The sequence below is a fragment of the Protopterus annectens genome, chromosome 7.part0 (genome assembly GCF_019279795.1).
Source record: "Protopterus annectens isolate FY-2018-M chromosome 7.part0, PAN1.0, whole genome shotgun sequence".
Classification (NCBI taxonomy): domain Eukaryota; kingdom Metazoa; phylum Chordata; order Ceratodontiformes; family Protopteridae; genus Protopterus; species Protopterus annectens.
In genome coordinates, this window is record NC_056739.1 from 901,061,711 (window position 1) to 901,082,443 (window position 20,733).

At 41.3% G+C, this 20,733-nt stretch overlaps 1 protein-coding gene across 1 annotated transcript in view; it reads right to left on the bottom strand.

Annotated features, from left to right (window-relative positions):
- Positions 1-11,205, bottom strand: part of RAD54L2 (RAD54 like 2) — a 2,252,401-nt gene extending 2,241,196 nt beyond the window's left edge. Inside the window, exon 1 of the mRNA XM_044077481.1 lies at positions 10,882-11,205. The gene's annotated coding sequence lies outside the window, so the exon portion shown is untranslated. The remainder of the gene's footprint in view (positions 1-10,881) is intronic.
- Between the last annotated feature and the right edge of the window lie 9,528 nt (positions 11,206-20,733).

Sequence of the window (20,733 nt, forward strand, 5' to 3'; positions counted from 1 at the left end):
AACCCAAACTGCCTTCAACCTACAACCTACCTCCACCTCCTACATTCGTACCCTTTTGAAAAAACTTAAACCAACCACCCTAGCGGCTGACTTGCTCCCAGCCAAATACTTACAAATAGCATCTGACGCCATAGCCTACCCTGTCTCAATCTTGATCAACCGGACCATTTCTGAAGCTTTTATTCCCTCTATTTGGAAAATCTCTTATATCATCCCTCTCCATAAAGGAGGGTCCTCCACCGACACTTCTAACTATAGACCCATAGCCATACTGTCTCCTCTAGCCAAAATTATGGAACGCTGTGTCCACAAACAACTCATTACCCACCTCACACAAAATAACCTCCTATCCAACACCCAACATGGCTTTCGCCCCCATCACAGCACAACCACTGCTCTCCTCTCCTTTGTTGACTCAGTCAACTACAACTGCAATAACAAATTAATATCCTCTGCTTTTCTAGACCTATCGAAAGCCTTCGATATGGTCAACCACCAACAATTGCTCCACACACTGGAAACCTTTCATCTTAGCAAACCAACCATAAGTTGGTTTAATGCCTACCTCTCTTGCAGAAAACAGGCGGTTCAGTGGCAAAATAGGCTATCAGACCTACTCCCCACCAATATTGGTGTTCCCCAAGGATCTATTCTCGGTCCCCTTCTGTTTTCCATCTTTATAAATGGTCTACACTCTATCATTCCCAAAGCCACCTGCATTCAATATGCAGATGACTCCACCCTGATCTGCTCTGACGTCTCTCTCACCAAACTCCAAGCCACAACCCAAAACTGCTTTTCCACAGTCGAAAAATGGTTCTCGGAACTAAAACCCCTACTTAACCCAACCAAAACCAAATTACTTCTATTTTTCCCCACTCCAGCTACCGCCCAAGGAATAGAACCCCCCAACACCAACAATCCAACCTTCCATGTGTCCTCCAACAACGGTACCATAATCTACCCCGTCTCCCACACCAAACTACTAGGGGTGACCATAAACCACAAACTTAAATTTGATATGCATGTAAACCTAACCATTAAGTCGGTCAACAAAAAACTTGGGTCCATGTATAGAATAAAGACCTTCTTAACCCCGCACACCAAACTAACAATTGCCCGAACCCACCTCCTCTCCACACTCCTTTATGCATCCCCAATATTCTCCTTCCTCCATAAGAGAGAGCTTAATAAACTTTCTACTACCTACAATCACATAGGGCATTCCAGTTATGAATCTGGCTATCGCACACATCACTGCCTACATCTAAGGACACTAGAATGGCTAGAATTGCCTAATATTCTCAAACTCAACCAACTCACTGAGGCTTTTAAAATTATCAACCATCCAGATAAAACCCCCTCAATGAACAAACTACTTACCCCTTACTCCAACCGTACGTCCCTCAGGTCTTCCAAAAGTCTACAAGTACTGACCATTAAATCTAACAACTCCGGTGGTGAAGCACTATATGCTAATTCCATTGGCAAATCCTGGAATGCCCTCCCAAACAACCTAAGACTTATGTCCTCTCTGCACCAATTTAAAATACACCTCAGAGCACTCCTGAAGTCCCAATGGTTATGCCCTTGCTCTAATCCTGACTAATAGTTAACGTCCCTGCCTCACCTAGGCCTCTCTAAGCCTCCACCCAAAAACCTTAAAGGTCCACAATACAGCCCTGTCAGTCCATCTGTTCAAGTCTGTATCTCTTTTAAATTATATATATAACTACTTGCTTGCTTTATTTTGCCTTTAATCGTCAGTGTATTTACTTGTTTCAGCTTTGTCCTTGTATTTGTTTATGTAACCATGATCTTGGAGCTTTTCTCCCCGGGCCTCCACTGAAAATGGACATGTATCCAGTTGGACTAGCCCGGTCAACAAATGTTAAAATAAATAAATGTAATATCTTGCTAGGGGGACTATAGATATAGATGCTGCCATCGACCCTAGCAACTGCAGAACCTGTCGAGCTGGGACCAGTCTGTGGCAGAGTACCTCTCAGAGCTGTATCCTTAGTCTTTGAAGCCTGTGATCCGTGAGAGAAATCAAGCAAGAGGGGGTATTGAATGTTACCCCTATAAACTCCAGGGTCTGGGTCGGAGTTAGATTGGACTTTTCCAAGGTTATGGATATTCCAAGGCGATGTGCCAGAGACAGGGCGTAATGAAAGGCTGTTACCAGTAGATGCTTGGTGGGGGCGGTGAGGAGCCAATTGTCCAAATATGGAAACACCCAGAATCCTTGCATTCTCAAGTGAGCTGTCATTTCTGAGATGCATTTGGTGAACACTCTGGGGGCCGTAGAGTCCAAAGGGCAAGGCACAAAATTGGTAATGATTGGCTACCAGCCAGAAGCAAAGGAACCTTCTGGACCGTGTCCATTTTTATGTGGTAATATGCATCTTGAAGGTCTATAGAGCACATCCAATCGCCTTTCTCCAGAAACGGGAGAATGGACTGAACCATGACCATCCGGAATTTTTTCTGGCTGACAAACTAGTTTAAACAGCTGAGGTCCAAAACTGGCCTCCAGTCCCGTCTATTTTGGCACCAAAAAGAACCTTGAGTAAAACCCGGATCCTATCTGGTCTGGTGGGACTTTCTGGATGACTCTTTTTTTTAATTACAGCTGTTCTGTTTGAAGAGCTGCCTCTTCCCTTAGACTGGGTGGGACGTCCGAGATTCCCTTTGGAGATTTTGGGTAGGAGTCAAAGGGGATTAGGTAAACCTCTGGATATTATCTTCTGCACCCAAGAATCAGTAGTAATACATAGCTAGGCAGTGGAGTGCAGATAAAGGCATACTCCGACTGCTTCCAGAGGAAAGCAATTGAGCTACAATTCAGGAGCACTGATAGGGCTGTCCAGAGAAGGAATCACTGGAACCCTGATTACGCAGACCCCCCTCTCTGCCTCTGTAGGGACATCTTCCCGAAGAGTTGCCCCCTCTGCCTATGGGGGTAAACTCACCACATGTGTCACGTAAAGAACCCCGAGACTTTTTGTGCCACAATTTTCCACTTCTCTGGTTCCTGGAAAAAGGACGCTGAGGAGTGGAGGAAAGTACACCAACTGCAGATGGGGTCTTGCCATCCTGCTCAAACCTGGCCAACGTGTCCTTCACTTTGGGGCCAAACAGGGAAGACACTTCCACTGGAGCATTAAGGAAGGAAGACTTAAAAATCTGCTAAGTCACACAGGTTCCAAGTGTGATGTCTAATAACTACACCTGCAGCCATAGCTCTAGCCGCCCCATCAGTTGCATGAGAAATCAACCTCATGGATGAGTTAGAAATCGATTCCATAGTCGCTAGCTGCGAGGCTACCTTGTCATTAACCTCTTCAGACACCTGTCCTGACAAAGTACCAGAGAGTTTGGAGAGGAGGTCTCTCTGGAGTCTGGTGAAATGTGCCAGGTATGTGCCAGGTAGTTCAAAGACCAAATAGCAAAGGCTGATAAAGCAAAAACTCACTTCCCCAGTCTCTCCACCACTTGGGACTCCCCATTAAGCAGATGAACAGTATGGCTCTCCTCAGCAAGCTCTTTCTCGGTGGCTGTCGCCACCGCCATAGCATCTACCAGTAAAGCCTTGGACCAATGAGGAAGTTCTTCAGGAGGAGAGAGGATTTTGTCTGGTCTCTTGGGAATTGCTTCAACCATGGTCAGGGTTCTTCCAGGCATGCAGCAGCACAAGCTAAACCAACACGTCTGCAGGCGGGGTCACCCAGAAGGTAGATGGTCGAGCACGGAAGGCCTGCAGGAAGATGGATTCCTCCGGGGAAGGGTTTTGGGGCTTCCAATCACCCCTCTGTTTCAAGATCTCCAGGATGTCTCCGAATGAGACATCATCAGGGGGTGATCGTGGGGACCCTTCTTAATCATAATTGGTATCCTCGGTTAGGGACTCCACATGATTCCTCTTGCACGATTTCTTCCTAGGAACCTCCTCAGCGGGAGTTTCTGAGGAGGACCCAGAAGAAGGGGCACCCTGCAATAGGGTCTCCTCTAGCTCCTGTGCTCGATCTGGAATGGTGGCCGATGACAGCTGCAGCACAGGGAGAGGACATGAGGATGCCTATGCCAAAGGCTTGCTCATGGAGGCAAGAGCCCTCTCCATCACCTGGAAAGCAGGGTTGCCTGAAGAGGGACAGGAGCCCAGAACAAAGAAGTAAAACCTCAAAACCAGAGTCAAACACCACTCCGTTAAACCTGCTCCCAGGAGTGGAGCCTCAAGCTGGATAGGTACCAATAGGGTTCCCAGAGTCGTGGATGGCACCGTAGAAAAAGCCAGCACTGAACTCGGAACCGATGAAACCGCAGCCCAATCCTGGGCCTGAGGAAGACCCGGTTCCAACGGAACCGAAGGCCAAAGGGTCGACTCTGGGGCTAAAGTGAGGTCCACTATCGGCACAGAAGCTGAGGGTACAGAGAGAGGTGTCAGTGCCAAGGGCTTCAGAACCTGCAAGGATGACGAACAAGGAGAATAAGAGTCTGTGAAGCAGAAAACCCAAGTCCTACAAGGAATTGGTGTTTAGAATCAGAAGGAATCCCCCTGGCTGTCAGTAGCTGGTCTACAAGGCACACCACGTAGAGTTCGGAGAGGCTCCTGTTGGATCTAGTGGATATCCCCGACGGAAACTCTGGACACTTTAAGAAGGGACTCTAAGCCTATCCCAAGTAGGGATCCACAGATGGGGAGTATCAGATCTGAGCTTGTGTCTCTAAAGGCACCGTCTCCATTTTTGAGACGAAAGGAGCAGCAGTGTTGGATTAACTTAACGGAGCCGTGGAAGGGCTCGGAGTCGTAATCGCTGTTGAGGTCAAGATTTTTGCATCAGTCACAAATCGGTGCTATAGACGGTGCCAAGGGAGTCGGCGTCAACGCTAAAGAAATAGACGTATGGAAGACGGTACCGTAGACGAAGACTTCTGCTCCGGTGCAGAAAGTTTTGGCATCTTTGATCTTGGCGGCCTTTCCTTCTCACCAGAAGGTGAGGAGGGAATGGAGTGGGGCCTCTTTTTCTCCTTCTTTGGAGGGGATGAACCCTCTGACGCAGAGAGAGCCTCTGAGAAGGGCGATTTGAGAAGGCCCTTCAAAATCAATTTGTTTTTATGTTCTTCATGGTACAAAAACTAAACCCCACACAGAATGAGCAAGGGGGTTGTATCAAGAGGTGAGGCACACCAAACATTACCCCTGCATTATCAGGCTATAACTCATACCACACTTTTCGGCCATCTAACCTGGACCAGAACACCAAAAGCAGAGGTGTGTCCATATTCATTAAGGATATCCACGCCTCCAGGCTAGTTGCGCAGCATAATGCATCCAAGATTATCCAAGTGCAACTAACTCTGGGCAAAACTGCAATCCAAACTGTAGCTTGCTACAGATCTGCCACCATGGCCCAGGATTCCCACTCCTCTTTTCTTGATATACTGGAAAATATTAGGGTTCAACCAAACACCTAAAAATGGGCGATTTCAACTACCCCACCATTAACTGGGAAAACTACTCATGTACCAACTCCTTCTCGCAACGCTTTCTGGAATTCATAAATTCCAATGCCCTGCATCAACTTATCCACACCTTCACCAGGGGCAACAGTATCCTAGACCTAGTCATTACCAACATGAGTGACCGGTGTTCCACACCTGAAGTCAACTCCTCATTGGTCAGATCCGACCATAAGCTAATCATCCTAGATATCTGCATCCCGCCCCCACCCACCATTAAGGAAACCACGGTAAAAGATTTCTCCAAAGCCAACTTCATGCTTCTCAAGACAGAAGTGGCGAACTTCATGCAGATGGACAATACAGTTATGACTACTGAATCCTACACAAATGCACTCTATAAGCTCTTACACAAGTGCATGGATCTCACTATCCCACACAAAACAAAGACGCTATCCTCCAAAAAAGGAAGCCAAACTGGTGGTCCCCTGTCATAAACTCTACAACAGAAGGAAGAAACTGTTGCAAAAGAGACAGCAAAGTCCCATGAGTGGAGGAGCTCCCTGGTCAGCCTCAATAAGAAGCTGAGATCCCTTATAAAATCCTCCAAAGCTAGCTACGAAAACAAAATCACCACTGATTCTAAGGGCAACCACAAAACATTCCATAGCTATGCCAAGAATCTCAATGACAAAACCCAGATCTGTTCTGAGTTACAGTACAGCGGCAGGAAAATTACAGAACCAACCAATATTGCCAACATCCTGGGAGATAGGTTCAGTGCTAACTTTACCCCCACTCTCACCCCCTAAAGGGCCCATATCTGTACAGGAAGAATGCAGAGTCCCTGCAATCACATCTATGCAGGTAAAAGTGGCGCACTCTAAAACCAAAACCAAAGCATCCATGGGAACGGACAACATCCCAGCTGCGTTTTACACAAACTTCAGAACGAACTTGCCTCCAGCTAAGCACCATGTTCAATCATAGTCTCATGTCAGGCGTTGTGCAAAACTGAATGGCGCACAGCAACAGTTATCCCAATCCACAAAGGGGGAGCTACCACTGATCCTGGGAACTATTGCCCTATTAGCCTGACAAGCCTGGTCTGCAAGGCCATGGAACTCAAACAAAAACATTGGTAACCTCCAAACTCTGGACCCCACCCAGTTCGGGTTTGTGAAAGGCAGATCATGCCTTCTGAACCTGATCGACTTCTTTGAGGCAGTCACCAAAGCCATAGACGTAGGTAAGGTGGTTCACACAGCCTATCTTGACCTCGCCAAGGCTTCTGACACCATTCCCCATTCTGGAATTATGGCTAAACTCACTAAACTAGGTATAAATCTCTACATCACAAGATGGGTTGCCAACTGGCTCACTGACAGAACCCACACTGTAAAAGTTGCAGACTCAAACTCTGACTTCAAACCAGTGACAAGTGGAGTACCACAGTGTTCAGTCCTGGGACCTCTCTTGGTATCTACTTCTCTGAAGTGCAGGCTAACACAGAAGGCCTCTGGCCAACGAAGTTCGCAGATGGCTGCAAACTAGGCACCATAGTCGAGTCCCCAAATGATGTGAACATCCTACAGAAGTGCCTCACTGAGACAAATGCCTGGTGTCAGAGGCATGGCATCAAGCCCAGTGCCAAAAAGTGCAGTCATCCCCTTTGGTAAAAACCCTGTACCCATGAACTACCACATAAACGGCAGTCTACTTACCGCCGAATGTGTGATAAGAGACCTTGGAACCCAGGTGGACAGTAGTCTCTCCTTTGATAATCACATCGCCACAGCAGTCTGGAAATCCTTCTATGTGGCACACCTCATCACAAAAGGGTTCTCATCCAGGAAAAAAAAGAGGTCATTGTTCCCCTCTACTCAGCACTCATTAGACCCATTATAGAGTACAACGCCCCTTTTGGAATGTACCTCACAAGACATCTGCAGCAGCTGGAAAGGCCACAGAAGTACCTCACAAAGAGGATTACTGGCCTCAAACAGATGCCCTACACTGACAGTCTCAAAAAACTCCAGCTTTACTCTGTAGCATATCTCCTACTCTGAGGAGATCTCTGCCCAACATAGAAAGCTATGTTAAACCCAGAGCTGTTGGACATGCTACACCTAAAGAAATCCCAATCACTCCGAGCTACATGCTCTAGGGACCTAAACCTTGTCACCACAATAAACAGGACATGCTGGAGGGGAAATACCACAGTGGGTAGAGAGAAAGAGTACCAGCGATGGTACGAAGATTACCAGTAGGTAATTGACAGGAAAAAGGGGAAGTAGAACTTAGCAATACACAGATAAAGCGGTAACACAATATGTAGAAACAAATTAAACTTTTTAGGTATAACAGCAATATGAAAAATTCAGAATATTCCAAAAATATTACAGACTTAGCTGAGAGCTGGCTTGAATGTGGCTTTACGGCAATGCGGCAAACGAGATATAGTTTTTCAGTCTTTTCTATCTGACTGGTTATTATATGTACAACAACAGTAAAGCAGGATTTTTTTCCTTGATGCTTTCCCCAAGTCTGCTGACCTATAGCTGTCCACTGACTTATTTGAATATTACCATCTCTAACCCACCCTCATGGCCATCTGCTAAGCACACCACCAAAGTTGGACTGCAATATCAGGTACATGGCATATGCACATTTCCATGCTTTAAAACGTAGCAGGATATTAAAAATTACTTATGAACAGTGCTGCAGTCGGTTTAAGTTATAACACTTCAGTCAGTGTAAGACAGCAACAAACTTGCTAAAGTGCAATCACCAGCTATACCAGATACAGCTTACAAATATGTTTTTTTGGCTGGGAATACTATTCTGACTACACAGCAATCAGTAACAAAGGCATACTTAGTTTTTTTTAGGGATGTTGTCTCTCTCACTTGTTTCAAAAAAGTAAGTCAAAAAAATTATGTCCACTTGTTAAGGGATTAGATCTTGCAGGTGATGCAGTATTTGGAATGCAAGATAATACAAGCATAGTATCACTAAATGGACTACATCAGGATCTCAGATGATGTTAAAGCCCACAAGGCCTGATGCAATATTATTTAGGAAAGTAAACTGGTTTTGCCCGTGTGCTACCTGAGTTTTTAAGGCATCCACAAATAACGCATACGCAAAGTAGCCAGTTTACACTTAGCCATAGCAGTTGTTATTACCAGCTGATCTTCTCAATTTCACTCATTAGTTCTCTGACTTTCGCTCTGTTCTTTTCAGGGCTGTGGGTTAGCTGAAGCCTAACCAGACAATTACTGGACATAAGGCAGAAAAGTAAGCTTAGGCAAAACAGCAGTCAATTCATCTACACCATATCTTTGGATATAGGAAGTAACTAGGGCATCTAGCAAATACCCATGTTACTCATACAACTTGCAGACTCTGCACATGGGGCATGAGCCAAGAACTGAAATGAAGAACCAAGGGCCGTGACAAATACTAACCACTGTTCCCACCATGTCACCTGATGTTCTTATTATGTCCTAATGACTCCAGCTCAATGAAACAAGGTAGCTGCTCTGATAGTCTATTGCACTGCAGTATATCTCATATTCAGTAAGAAGACAAGGAGTAAGAACATGAATGAACAAGAGGAAAAAAGCAAGAAGGCTAACAGTATAACATATAATGCTTTAAATCAGATTTATACTGACCCCTAACTTAAAACAATTTTATTTGCCATTTGTTAATTGTGTAAATGGGTTGGTAAAAAATACATATATCTTTTTTGTAACCACCTTGGCTCAGAGGCAGAAATGAAATTCACAACTGTGGAAGAATACAACTGAAAAAAGTACAGCCTACACCACCATATCACTATCCACACTACACTAACAGTTATGTATTCTGAAACCAGAATTCAGAAAACTACACATCCAACTCTGTGGTAAACACTTATCTCTACACATAATACTGACAACTGCACACTAAATAATGCACTAACCTACATTTATCATCCATGGAGTTTTATGTTGGCTCAGCATGTCATTATATAATGGTTGTAATTTTTCTCAGCAGTCTACATAGTTGGATTCACATGCTACCACCCAAATGTTATGATACTATTATACTTGCACATTACACTGCATTACTGGCAATTACATGACATTTCTATATTGTGTAGGAAAATATCTTGCTTCCCACCAAAGTGTTTTACTATTGTCAGGTATGATTCAGTGGTTAAGGATTCCACCTCATGGATCTGGGTTTTAATAAAGGTATCATTACTATCTGCATGTTATTCCTAGTCTACACGGGTTCACTCAAGAAAATCCGTTTCTTCCCACTTCTAAAAAAACAGTCTTTCTACATCAGAACTCCAAACTGACAGTATTTAAAGCATTTATGTATTACCTTGCAACCTAGATCATGACTAAAATGGTCTATAATAGATCGATTCACTTAGTAGAATAAACAAATTATACACACTGTAGTGTGCTGTACCTATATCTCCAACTGCAGTGTTTCACTGTTGTTAGACATGCACAACGCAAATTATACAATCACATAGAATGAAGAATCATAGAACCCACAAACACTTTTAGATCTGCAGTGTACTATTATCGTGTATTCAATAACCATGTGGGTGAGTTGATCAGAAGCCCCTTTTCAGTCATAACATATTCCAACAGGCACAAGAAAGAAAGACAGATAAAATGGAAGCTCACAGATGAAACTAGAAGCATTTTGTATGCAAATTACAGAATACTTGACCTACATAACAACAAAGTAAGCAGGACACCTCCACAAATAACTATCCAAACACTTTTACTGGGGGATACACTGTCCTCAGAATGAAAGCTCCAGAATAGTCCCAGTTCTACAGTAGTATGTATGGTATTTCCACATAAATACTTAGGTTAACCAGTCACTGTAAAAAAACACAAAGCAGAAGGGAGCCTCAACTTCTACTTAACACCCAATGCTGCTCTCTGCTGTACAAAACATACATTTTAATAAAACATGTTCTCAACACTCCATCTTTTCAAGGTTTAAAAAAGCACTACTGACAGTATGTTTGCCTACATCCAAGTTAGCACCATCACATTCAGATCTTTAACTTTAGTAAAAATAATTCTGTCAAAATAAATGCATAAATACCGTCACGCTCTCTTATAAAAATGGCATGATGATTTGACAAAATTATATCTCAGAGGTATTAACTTGAACTAAACTACTGCATACCACTTCTCACACAACACAATTCTACAGGGAAAATAAGAACTGTCCCTTTAAAACTGGAAGGTACTTAGCATTAGGGTCCCCTCGACTGAGGGGAACAAACAACCCATCAATCTAACTGCAACAGCTAAAGACCCTCATTGTACCTTCAGTGAAACAAGTATCCTAAATTTAATGCTCAGCTAGAAACTAAACATTTTCGATCCTTACCTTTCCAGCAGTGCAGTCGCGGTGCACGGGTCCCCCGGCCCACTGTGCCTCTTACACTCGGGACTCTTCTTAATCTCCTAGGCTATTCTCCTCGATATCTCAAATCAACCTCTCCCCTTTGAACGGCCATAAAAATCTTCAGCAAACCTAACTTCAAATTCAGACCACTACCTGGAGCTCAGAGTTCTTTATCAGAGTCAGTTTTCAATCGTTCCTTCTTTCTTTCTTTCTTTCTGTTGTGTTAGTGTTTTCTCCCTGGTGTCCCACCGAACAAAAACCGTACTTTCGGTGGAACACCGAGACAAAGGTTCCGGAAAACAAGCGGAAGATGCTGAACAGAAGCACCAGCCGCTTATGAGGTTAAACATAAGTGCTGCTAGTTCTTGTACCAGTAGTTTTACGGCGGTCATTATTACACAACTTTCAATGAATATTTAAAATAGACTTGCACTTCTGGGCATATGTCTCGTATACTATGTTTGTTTCCGTTCAGTAGCTGTGCATACTTATGCTGCAGACTCAGTTCTTTTTACGGTTACTTCAGGTGAGACGCGCGCTAAATCTTCTTCGCAATAACGAAATATATTAGTCAATTTCTTTTTTAAGAACTCTGCACAAATCAAAAGGTAATGGAGGAACAAACGTTCCAAAAAACAGAAACAATATTTAAAGATTACTAAAAGTCACTAAAAAGTTAATAGAACAACAGATTTTGTATTAACGTGCAATGTATAAACAATAATAAATATGAAACTCTGGCAGTATTTGGTTGACTGTTATTCTCAGTAATTTTCGAAAAAATATGAGGCGAAAACATACAAATTTGGAAGGTATGTACGTTACATAACGAAGAAGAAACGTCCCCCATCAAAGTTTAGACGTTACTACTCGTATGGAAGGGAACAGGCACGTTTCCCTCTTGTATCCTTCATTAGAAAGTTCAGATTGTACTATAGAAGGGAAGTTGAGTATTACTAGCTCAATAAAATATACAGCACGGTCGCGGTGTCACACAGGTTGCACAAAGGTACATCAGTTACCCATCTCGTACTTCGGTGTAAGTCAGTTCTTAGCGCTCGGTCTGTAAGCCCCCAAATTCTTCGCAAAGCCAGAAGTAACATGTGTGTGTGTGTGTGTGTGTGTGTGGGGGGGGGTAAAAACCCCAAAACAATGACAGAAAGTTGATAAAATAACAGATTTCATATTAGCATACAGATTCTGAAGAATGTGAAGTTAGAAATTCAAAATATCTGTCATTATTTAGTGACTTCAGTCAGTGATTTATCCCCAAACATGTGGAATAGACCAATAATGTGAGGCAACATTTTTAGACAGTTAAGATGTGTGTAATGCACAAACATTTGCTCACTTTTAACATTTAGATAATAGACTATAATGGGAAGTTGTACTTGAAGAAATTACATACTATGCTTTATATCATTTGGAGCATTTCTCCCCGGGCCTCCGCTGAAAACAGGCTCTGTGGAACCTAGTCGGACTTTCCCGGTCAACAAATGATAAATAAATAAAATTTACGTCCTGAAAAGACAGTCAAGCAAAGGCAGATGTTTTACTGAGTAAAGCCTTTTAAACAGTCAGTCTGAACTGCGTAGGGTGTGCAGTTATTTGCCTAGGTTAAGCAGCTTAAACAGATGTTCCAGAGGCTGTACGACTTCTAAGAACATCATATTCTTTGGGAAATCATCTACCACAGGGAGCTAACACATTGATAATATGGCCTTAAAATTTGACCTAGTTGTTTGGGATTTGAGAACTTGTGTGGAGAGTGACCTAACTTTTGACCAACATGTAACCAGTGTTGTAAGAAAGTCCTTCTATATTGCACAGCTTATAAACAAAGTTGTCCTGCTTTACTCAGCCCTGTTTAGGCCAATCATTGAATATAATGCTCCTTTTGGCATGCATCTGTCAGACACATGCAACAACTAGAATACCCACAGAGATACCTTACTAAAAGGATACAAGGTCTAAGCAACATGTCCTAAATAGACCAACCCAAACTATACTCGATATCCTACAGACCTCTAAGAAGTGACCTGTACCTGACCCATTACTGATGGATTTACTGTAGATCAGCAAGTTAAATGGCATCAGAAACACTCGGACTAGGGATCTCAACCTCTTCTCCAGCATCAACAGAACGGTTTAGAGGAACAGGTATATCTTGCGGATCAGACTCTCCATCCACATAAAACAAAGTTCATCGCTGTCCATATTCAAGTGTAACTTAGATCTATGGATGGGAAACAGAAAATTTACCTCAGGAGTGCCCCTGTACTACTAATGGACAGTGGCAGCTTCTACATAGTTCGTCCTATGCACGGGTCCTCTCAAATTATCTATGGTATGATCTCAGTTATTCTCATTAGGGGTAATATATAATTATCAACCATGGGATGGGTAAGGACAATCTACAACCAAATAGAATAGGTTATTTCCAGCACAAAAAGGTAAATGGCTAGGCTTAAAATGGCCTGCAAGAGTAGCTAGCCTACTACTTACCTATGAACATATAATATTAAGGGGAGGCTTACCACTCACACAAGGGTGCCATTTCCCATGCAGATCTAAGTCAAATTCTTAAAGCCTTACACGGATGTGTTATACCTGTAAGGTGTAATTCACAAATGCCCTTAAAGTGTTTGTCAGTGGAATATGACACCAATATGCAATATGTTTTGATAACCAAGTAGTTAAATACCTCTCACCTCACCCTGATTTTGTAGAATGTTCCTAATTTTCCCTCATTTATTTGCCCTGTCCCTTATAAAATGTTTCATTTTCTAGAAAGTCACTGAGGATTACAGTAAGCCAATAATGTCAGATATATCTATTAAACTCTGAGAAATCTGGACAAAGCCTGACATAATGAGAGGACAAAGGCCCCAAAACAGGGACAGATTTAAAATATTGCTCTTATAAACTTAGAAAGATCTAAATTAACAGGGTTTGTGTTAACATTCATATTTTGAAGGATATGAAGTCTAAAATTCAAATGTATGTCATTATTTAGTGACTTCAATCTTTAGATCATCACAGATATTTGCCAGAAAAACTACACATTTTATGACAGCCCAAAAATATGAGGCAAAAATCTGGACAGTTGAGAGGTATGATATCAGACATTAAAGTTTCATGGGATTATTTCTTCTGTTTTGCTCCCGATGAGAGAAAGAGCAGAGGGGTATTATTTCCTAGCATTCCTAGAGATTAACAATCACTGAAAAGCCTGAAAAATCTTCTTACGAGGCAGCCTAGGATTAATGCTACTGGAACAGAGGGACATTGGTTCCTGCTGGTCTCTGATGGCGCAGTGTGTATGGGACTTCATTGAGATGAGCAGCTGGCCTTTCTCTTGTGTATCTTAAGAAAATATAAGAATTGTCTAATGCTGTCTGATAATTACATTCTTCTCAAACAACATAATATAGTATGTTGTTTGAACAGTATTTGATCGGCAGACAACATATGTGAGAGATGCATGCATTTAATGTCACTGGAGGCTAAAAGCTTACACACTGTTAACAATGATGCAAGGATCATCGGCAGCGCTCCCCACATCACACCTTCCCACAACTCACATAAAACATTAGCCTATCTTATGTCAGGAATTTAAAGCTTAATTTGCCCAAACCACTGAGACTTCTGAAACAAGACAAGGGCTTTAAGCACCATCAGCAACATCCTAAGCATGTAACCTGGCCAAATACTACCACCTCACATAGTTACCTGTGTCATATTGTTTCAGGTGTCAAGTGCATAAGGAGCCATCCACCCAACAAAATATTCTAGTCATAGGTGATTCCATAGTTAGACATACTAATGTACCATTCACCAGGATGAGTAAGGAAAGAGTGACAGTCAGTTGCTTGCCTGGTGCCAGGATTCTCCAGATCACACAGGCACTCAAATCTTTAAACATGTACATGTGAATGTAAATGACTTGAGGACTATATGAACAGAGACATGATGGAGCTTTCGGACTAAGTGATCCAGGCAGGCATGAGCCTAGCAATGAGCATCATTCTACCTTCTCCAAAGATGAAACCTCAACACAATAACTGGCTTAATTTTTGGTGTCATTCTTAGGGATACAATATCTGTCAGCCTTGGAAGACATGGTGACACTGCTTTACTAGGGATGGTCGGCACCTGTCCCCTCTAGGCTTTTGTATATTGACTTAAGCATTATCCTCCACCCCCCCAAAAAATAATACAAATAAAAAAATAAAAATTAGTAATAATAATAATAAAAAAAATATATTCACCCCCCCCCCCTCCATTGTGCTTTTTTAGTTAATGTCAACTGTTCAAACTACCAATATAACAAAACAAATGAAGGAGAGTGTAAAGGTACTGCTGATCAGTGCTAGGAGTTTAAAAAAAAAAAAAAAACTCCACTCGCTACAAACCCTCCTTATTTTGGAGGGCATAGATGTCTGTGAAGTGAGCAAGAAATGGTTCAAATCTTTGGAGAGCATCCTGGTAGTGCAGGACTGCAATGTCTTCCATACATTTAGATCAGGCACTGAGTAAGAAGGGAAGAAAGGTGGAGATGCCTCAATCTTTATCCAGAAAACAGTCACATCAAGGCTGGTTAAGCAGTATGCTACCCTTTAGATTCTCCATGTCCAACTCACCATCAGCAAAGTCCCTTACAATAGCCTGGCAAGTTACAGAACTCCATGTATGACCTGGGGATGTCATATCTCACATTTAAACAAACTTTAGTCACTTAGCATTAAACCCGATACCATATTTCTGCATGACTTTAACTATCCAGCTATAGACTGAGAAACATTTGCCACCACTAGTAGCAAGGTCAGAGATTCTTGAAATTTGTCAATGCAAATTTCCTAGAACAACTAGTCAAAGTATCCCCTGAGGGGAAATAACATCCTTGACCTTGTCCTCAGTAATATGGATGAATTATGCTCAGTCATTTGTGTAACATACATACTCATCAGGTCTGACCACAAAGCTGTCTTTCTCAAAACAAAATTAAAACTTGAGACATATTTAGAAACTTCTCTAAGACAAAATTCCTTCTTCTAAGTGATACCCTGGCTATCCCCCCCAGGAAAGCTCTACTGTTTATGTGTAAACATACACCACTAACATATACCTACATGTATACAACTGCATAGGGACAGCTGTACACAGAAGAAGTAAGCACAAAACAAAAATGCCCTTTTGTAATCACAACATAAATGAGCTTTATAATAAGAGGAAGAAAATTATAGCCAAAAATAAGAAGTGCAATACCTAGCAGAGTAGAAATGTGATCACTAGATTAAACAACATTAGGAACCTAATTAAAACTACCAAGACCAAATTTAAGAAAAAATAGATGCCAAAGACAAACACAAGGCCTTCTTCAGCTATATCTGCAATATCAAGGGCAAGGCACAGCAGTGTGCTGAGCTGATTGTAAATTGTATCACCTATACTGAAGTTGTCAATACGGCTAATAAGTTCATCTCAAAGTCACCCCTCTCTAACCCCCGATAATCTTACAACAATCATCAGAAACCCATAAACCCCCCAGCTATCATACAGGACCAAGTCCTGTAGGTGTTATCAGAGACCAAAATATGGTATTTATGAGCCCTGACAGCATCTCACCATGCCTCCTGAATAACATGAAACATGATATTTCTATGCTTAACACACTATTCATCCTCAACCTCCAAACTGGCTTTGCACCAAGTGAATGGAGGACAGCAACAGTCATACCCCTGTACAAGGGAGACACATCCACCAGCCCAGGCAGTTACCCACCCATAAGTCTAACTGGCTTCATATATAAAACCATGGAAAGACTTAGGAACTAAATACATAAGAAACCCCCAAAACTGGGGCCTAAACAATTAGATTATGTCAAAGGCAGGTCATGCCTACTCAACTTAGTGGACTTTTTCAAAAAAGTCACAAAAGCAATGGATTTAGAGAAGACAGCACACACTGCCTGCTTTTACCCCTTGACCTGGCCAAACCTTTAACACAATACCTTACTCAGACATTGTTGAAAAGTTTGTTAAATTAGAAATACACCCCTATATCACCCACTAGATTGCAAACTGTCTCACTGGTAGGACACAGAAAGTTAGGACAGCAGAAGCCACCTCCACAAAAAGACCAGTCACTAATGGGGTCTCAAAGGGCTCTATCCTGGGCTTACTCCTATTTGGCATCTATTTCTCTGCAGTCATAGCAAATGTCAAAGGCCTGCAGTTGAAAAAGTTTGCAGATGACTACAAGCTGGGAACATTAACTGAATCTCTCAGAGACTCAGCAATCTTACAGGAAGGTTTGCCCCACACAAACAACTGGGTGTCAGAGCCATGGACTAAAGCTAAATGTTAAAAATTGCATTATTGCGATGTTTGGAAAACCTACTACCCTAAATAACTATTACATTAACAATACACACCTAAAATTCTGGTGGCTGCCAAAAATGCAGTTGCTAGAAAATAAGGGGTAACCCTGGGACAACAATTCTCAGTATAGAATATAGAGAATTTGCTGCATTTAGTAAAGTTAAGAATAAATTTGACATTTCTTCAATGTGACTGGGGAAAAAAACAGGCTAATATTATTATGTATAATGTTGGTATAGGTTTGTGACAGACTTTATTTAATTATATCAATGACACAGACTGGCCTATCCTTTTTAAGATGATATCAGTGAGGTCGAAGTCTCTGTATTCGACATCTTAATATTCTGGTATGCAATAAGGTGTCTGTTTTTTGCAGGTAAAGGTGAGAAGGCATGATGTATACACATATGACAGCAGTGACTTGAAGTATGATTTTGGTTATTTCTCCCTTAATTTTCATCCTAGTTTAAGACCAGACCAGATACACAGAAGGTTACTACCCATTTAAGGTGGCATAAGGAGTTAGGTACTGTTTCCAGGTATGATTTTTCTTTTATCATCACCAGCATTTGTCTTCTGTGTTTGTTATGCACTGCTGTTTGGTTAACTTTGAACTTCAAGTCTTGAATGCAAATCATTTCTGCCTTGAAATTAAAAAAATATGATTGAACTTGTTTCCTCGTGTATGATTTTTGTTCAGGCCACCCTTTAATCAACAAGTTTACCTCTGAGAATCTGTAACTCTATGGCTTCTGGTGCCTAGTGGTCCCTAGACCCTCACTTTAATTATTACAGTGTAGGCTTGAAAAGTAAGAGTGTGTTGAAAGGATTTAGGGAAAACCAGAGCTGAAGAGCAAGACTGATTTTTTCCATTAATTACAATTTTTGATCAGCCATCATTGAATGAAATGGTTGCCTAAAAAATTGTAAAATGCACCTCACAACATCTAGAACCCTTGATGTCATACAGTTATTTCCACTGCAGTTATTACAGTGTACTCTTAGTCATTTAGGGTATGTTAAAAGAATTAAAGGAAAAACAAAAGTTGAAGAGCAAGACTTGATTTCTGCCCTTAATCATGATTTTTGTTCAGGCATTATTGCTTGCAAAAGTTGTTTTAAAAAAATGCAAAATGTCCCTCAGAGCATCTACAAACCCATGGCTTCTGATGGCTGACTCCCAGCTTAATGCAACTATTTCCACTCCAGTTATTACAGTGTTGTTGTTGGGTTTTTCGGCTTATCCCGGATAGGGGTCACCACAGCGGAACTCCGGTCCGCTAATGTTTGGTAGTGGATTTTTACGTGCCGAGTTACCAGCCCTACAGTAAAAAAGAACTTCCTGCATGGAAGCAACTGCACGGCTGAAGAAAAACAAACAATTATGCAAAAGAGGCAGCCAGCAGACCAAATCCTGGTGAATAAGTGCATTTATTGAATAATGCAATAAAGACAGCAAAAGTACACAGACCGGTTTCGGCTGGTTAATACACACAGCCTTCCTCAATGTAAAAAAAAGTCACTCAAGAGCTGTCATTTAAATATCAGACAAAACAATGTGATTGGTTACACTTAAAACTGTTCATTTAATCCTGCTGGAAATAAACCACCTAACTTGATAATCCATTTTTTCTCTTTGGAACACAATAGAGAATGCCAGCCAGTTTTATTTTGTTTATTACCCTTGATAGTATCAATAATGGTAAATAAGAAATTGGCAGTTGGATGAACTACCTGATGTTTAAATAGAGCATTGTGTATTCTACCCTTCTTTATGTTACTGATATGTTCAGAGATCCTAAGTCTTAATGGTCTGGACGTTTGTCCCACATAAAATGCCCCACATGTGCATGTAGCCAGATAAATGACCCAATCTGTACTACAATTGGCAAAAAAACTAATGTCATACACTATGGGAGAGTTTTTGCTGGAAAATTGCTTAGTTTTGCATATTTTATTACAATTGACACAGTGACCACAAGGGTAACAGCCTGAAGGGATGCCACCTGTGAGTGTGGTTTGAATCGGTTCCAATTTGCTATGCTCATGTGTATGTTTATAATGATTGAAGCAACTACTTAATTTTTTTCCTTTTCTAAAAGAAAAAAGGCATTTATTGGGAATAATATCAGCTATTTCATGATCATATTGCAAGATGTTCCAATGCCTGTGTATACTCTGGATAAGGTTATCGGAATTCCTACCATAGGTAGTGGTGAACCTGATTGGTTGAGAAACCATATTATCCTGCTCCTTGTAGAACAATAACTCATCCCTGCTCATAGTGCCAACCTTGCTACTGGCATCAAAAACATGGCCCATTTTGTAACCCCTACATCTGAATCTATTGGTAAGATCTCGACTTTGTTCCTGATATGAAGACTCATCGGAACAAATCCTTTTTATTCTGATGAATTGTGATTTAGGTATATTTTTGGCAACATGTGGTGGATGAAAACTCGATGCATGTAAGATCGTGTTGTATTCTGGATGTTTTCTATAGACTTTAGTCCCTAAAGTGTTGTCCGGTAATCTTGTGACTAAAACATCCAAGAAAGTAATGACATTGATGTCATAATGTAATGTAAACTGAAGACCCCATTTGTTATTGTTTAAATATGCCAAAAATTCAAACAATTCAGCAAGATCCCCTGTCCATATTGACCAACAGTCATCAAGGTAACGTCTCCAAATATCCAATTGATTCAGAAACATGTTGTTATGTTTATTGTAAATAAGATCTTCTTCAACATAAGCCATGAATAAATCGGCATAAATGGGGGCAAATGATGACCCCATAGCTGTTCCTTTGGTCTGCCAATAACAAGTTTCTTGGTAAAAAAAAACATTATTTGTTAATACATGAGCAGCCATATCAAGCAAAAATTCATTATATTCAATGGAATATAAACCAGAAATATTCAACCAGTAGGACAATGCCTCAAGACCACCAGAGTGAGGAATGTTAGTATAAAGGGCACTAACATCAAAGGTACACATACGCCATTCTGGTTCAAGTTGTGAGTCAGAAATAATTTGTAAAAAATTAGTTGTGTCACATAAACGTGATCGTATCAAAGACAACAAAGGTTTGATTTGTTTGGTGAGAAAAAGGACAACGGTTCGGTAATATAACCCCTACCTGACACAATAGGCCTACCTGGGGGATGAATGGGACCTTTATGAATCTTAGGCAAGAAGTAAATATATTGGTTCATGGGATCATGAACTAAAAGTTGTTGCATCAAATCATTATCAATGATAAACGCTTCTTTAGCATGCAACAAAAACTCCTCAATTTCTTTTTTAAATTTCATGGTGGGATTCATAACCATCTCAGCATAATATTTCCTATCAGATAATTGTCTCTTAGCTTCTTGGTCATAGTTGAGCCAATTTAAAATCACGACAGCTCCACCTTTGTCAGCTGAAATAATAACAATCTCATGAT